We start from the raw sequence: 4,532 nt of genomic DNA on the forward strand, positions 1-4,532 counted from the left end.
CCCATTATAGTTTTTCTAAAAGTGTTTTCCATTTGGTGAAGATAACTTGGTGAAATACTAAACTTTATGAAGTAAGATGTTGGTATCGAAATAACAATAAAATAGATGTTGTATTTATAAAGTGATATGTTTTCTTGTATTGTACTTGTATCCCCCCCCCCCCTTAAAACATGAAAAGAATTGAAAAGTAGGGGTATAAACTCACTTGTTCGGTTTGAAGAGAGTGAGGCTAGAGTCGGGCAGAACTTCAACTGCGGAAAGCTGCATCTTCGAGCTTCTCGGGAATCTCGGTAGTGTCACTACTAGAAAACAAACCTTTAATGACACGCTTTCTACGACACACACTGATTAATGATACGCAAAAGGACGTGCCCTTAAAATAGTGTTATCTCTCCAAAAAAATTTAAGGATTTACGTCACGCATTATTGCGTGCCCTTGATTTAGTGTCTCAAGAAAAAAAAACATGGAGGGCACTTTATGTTAAACGCACGTCGTTTGTGCCTGTCGCTTTATAATTTTAATGACACGCGCTTTCAGTAGACAAGGGGGAAACGAAATCCCAAAATTTTGTAAACCCGCCTCGTTTTTTCTATCTTCTATCTATCTTTTATCCTTGCAATTCACTCTCCCCCTCTCTGATACTCTCTCTTCTAGATCTCCCTTCATTCTCTACCTCCCGTCTCTCTGTAAACCCTAAGCAATCACCACCTCCCTTCTCTCTAGCACGTGCTAGGGTTTTATTTTCTTTCAAGCTTCCGCTTCTCTCGTTTTCTCTCAACCCAGTACGTGCGAGGGTTCAGAATAACTGAGCGAATTCAAACAATCAATATTCCATTTCAACTTCTTTCAACTCTAGATCATCGGGTATTTTTTCAGATTCGTTTTTAGGTTTTGTTCACTTTCGAAATTGGAATGGGACCCGTTCTTTTCTACTTCAATACTCTCGATCTCAACCGGATTTTCTTCTTCCACTTCGTCTTCTTCTACTTCTTCTAACAATGGTGGTTCCTGCTCATGGGTAACCTCGGCAATATGCAATTTAAAAACCCCAAATAAGTCAAATTTTTAGGTATAGGGTTCTTTATCTGGAAGCACAAGGCCATCTGCAATCGATTCAGCTAATCTGAGCTCACAGGTACATGTTATAGTCAACAAATTGTCGTCATCATCTTTGTATTTTATCAAAACAGACTTTGAAGCCATATGCCCGTTAGTGTAACGCCTATTGACCATTTTATAACTCATTCATATAACGAATTCATATAATGTCAGCGTGTAAAAGAGAATATAAACTCATTTATGTATGTACGTACTCTTTAAGTGATCAATTGCACATTGCTTGCAAAGGGAAGTCCATTCTGTAACTGTGTGATGAGGAGAGATCTTGCAAGCAATCTAGAACTAGGTATATCTGGTTGATGTTGCTATGTGTGTCCGTTTCTATTCTGTATGTGCTCTAACGTTGAAATTTTATCATGAGATTCTGTAAGCTGTTAGCAATTCATTTTTTTTGTTTCTTTTATCCATTACAGCTTATTTCTTCCACCCAAGAAGCAGCGCCTTGGATGGGGGGAAGGCCTTGCCAAGTATGAGAAAAAGAAGGTTGACCCTGAAGATATTCTTGATAAAGAGGCTGTAGCCAGAAATGGTATGGTTGATGGTGTCACTGGCTCTGAACCTTTGCTTACTAGTCCTTCTAGTTTGACTGATGAAAGCCCCACTGTCAATGGTTATTTAGAATGTGCATCTACTGCTACTCCTTACTCGTATGCCTTCACTTCCTCTTTAGGTAATTTATATACTTTGATTTGTTAATTTTTACGTGCCTTTTTTCAATTTTCTAAAACCTGGGTTGACCCGGCCTGCACTTCCTCTCCAGGTAATTTATAAAAGCCCCAGTGTCAATGGTTATCATATCAGCTGATACTTTGTGCTGTTTGAAACAGAGTTTTCTGATATGACATTTGTAGAATTCAGCAAACAGAAACTCGGAGCTGCACAAAACTGTTCTGCTACCCAAAAGGGCAACCACAAACTCACTGATGTTGTCCTTCCTCTCACAGTATGATCTTACCTAATCTTTCATGTTTCATTTCACAAACAAGATTCATTTTCATTATCATATATATATATATATATATATATATATATATATTGCAGCAAGATTGGAGGAAAACAGGAATTGTAAGCCCAGTCAAGAACTAAGGATCCTATGGATCTTGTTGGACATTCAGGTAATTATCATCATCATTATAAAAAAAATCTCCATAAGATAAAAAAAACCCAAAATGGTTTCTTGGTTTATGATTTGATGATGCATGCAGTACTACTGGAGGTCTTGAAGCTGCATATGCCCAAGCTTCTGGGAAATCAGCTTCTCTCTATGAACAACAACTTGTAGACTGTGCTCGTGATTTTAACAACTTTGGTTGCAATGGTAGGTTGCCTTCACAAGCTTATGAATACATCAAATACAATGGTGGACTTGACACTGAGGAATCTTATCCTTACACCGGAAAAGATGGTGTCTGTAAATACAAATCAGAAAATGTTGCAGTTAAAGTTATTGATTCAGTCAACATCACCATGGTAATATTAATACCAATAATGATAACAACAATTAGTTATGAATTTATGAATGTGTAGATTACTAAATGATTGTTTGTATATAGGGTGCTGAGGATGAATTAAATCATGCAGTGGGTGTTGTTCGTCCAGTGAGTGTGGCGTTTCAGGTGATTAATGGGTTTCATCAGTACACAGGAGGAGTTTTCACTAGCGATGTTTGTGGGAATGATCCAATGGTGAGAGAGATACATGTTTATTTTAATATTCTTGATAGTATTTGTTTTGATTGTTTTTATGATGAGAAGATTTATGATTATTGATATTAAATGTAACAAGATTTCAAACATGAATGACCATTGATTCTCTTGCAGTCTTGTAATACATCCATTTGTTTCCATGTCTGCTACTGAACAGGTGATATTTGACTTCCGGTTTTGTGCACTTCTGGCTGTTGCAGGCTCATTAGCTGGCTCATTGCTATGCTTTCTTGATGTAATAATTCTCTATACACTCATTTATTTTAGTAAATTTACCTGTAATTCTGTTTTCTGTGTTTCTATTGTTATGTTTGGGTGAATCAAAGTGTCCTTAACTTTTCGGTTTTGCCTTTTTACCTGGTTTACTAATTTCCATCCTCTAAAAAGTGATCAAAATGTTGTGTTTTTATGGTTGTTTGCATAAAAGACAATATTTGACCATTTTTTTTCGGAAGAAAAACTTAATATCTTTCTTTTTACTGGATGTAAACTTGTAAATCGGGTAAAAAGGCAAAAACGAAAAGTTAGGTTAGTCTTTTGGTTTATAGATTGTAAAACTTTCTCTTAGGACTTATCCGAAAAATGGTAAAAAAATGTGTCTTTTATGCAATTAACCATTTTGAAAAAACATGTGTATGTATAAAATATAAATTTTAGGATTTTTTTAACATGAGGACTTTGATGGAACTACACAACGGGTTTTGGTTTCTGCCAAAATATGGAAAAAAAATAAGATGCAGGTTTTTTGAAGGGTGCATAAACAGGATAGTTTTGGAAGTTGGGGAATTATTTTGTTTATGTTAAGGAAATGAATAGTTTGTGTTTTATTTTTAGGTTTACATTGAATTCTAAAATTATTTTTAAATTTTGCATTGGGTTTATATGTTGGTTTCTCATTAGTTTTTAGCGTGCACAGAGTCGTTCTAGAGTGGATGCAGGTCATATGTTAACGGAGAGAAGGAAAAGATGGATATTGTTATTTGATTTGCCATTCGATTTCATCTTCCTTTTTTGAGTTCTTGGTTGAAGCCTCAATCCATCTTCGAAACTTTAGCAATTGGTTTGTATGAAAAGAAAATTGATTTCATCGCCTTTTTCCAGGTTAAAACCTCATTTTTTTGGCTTCATCTTTAGCCTTCCGTTTCGGGCTTGACACCTAAAAATTGATTTCATCTCCTTTCTTTACTGGGTTTAAGAATCTTCATTTTGTGTTGGATGAATAAGTAATAAAGAAGACATGATTTTTCATTGGCAATCACCTATTCCAGTGCCATCAATCGACAAAATGTGGTGCAAGGGTAGTTCTAAATATTTGCATCTGGTTTCAGGGGTTACTCAAGGAAAATGCAAATGGTAGCAAATACTGGGCATATGGAGGTGACTTTGGAGATACACCAAACGACTTAAATTTCTTCTTAAATGGTCTCATATGGCCTGATCGGACTCCTCATCCTGCTCTAAATGGTGATTACTATAACTTTTTTGCTTAGTATTTAGGTTTTTGTTTCGTTATTTCCAACAAAAATGTTTCCAGTTGTGCTTTCTATATAGCGAATGTTAACCTTGGTCTTTGTGTTTTTTGTTCATAGATTACAAACACCAATTTCTTTCAAACAACAGAAGATCTAGAGTTTAATTGGGCAAGGTGATGGATCTAAACTTGATTCTGAAACTCTCAGTCTACCAACATTAGAGTTTAATTGAGT

At 35.6% G+C, this 4,532-nt stretch overlaps 1 pseudogene; it reads left to right on the forward strand.

The window, feature by feature from the left end:
- The first annotated feature begins 1,372 nt into the window (after positions 1-1,372).
- Positions 1,373-4,316, forward strand: LOC145098244 (vanillin synthase, chloroplastic-like; annotated as a pseudogene).
- The last annotated feature ends 216 nt before the right edge of the window (positions 4,317-4,532 follow it).

Source organism: Lactuca serriola, chromosome 4 (assembly GCF_051521515.1).
Source record: "Lactuca serriola cultivar US96UC23 chromosome 4, Lser_US96UC23_V15, whole genome shotgun sequence".
Classification (NCBI taxonomy): Eukaryota; Viridiplantae; Streptophyta; class Magnoliopsida; order Asterales; family Asteraceae; genus Lactuca; species Lactuca serriola.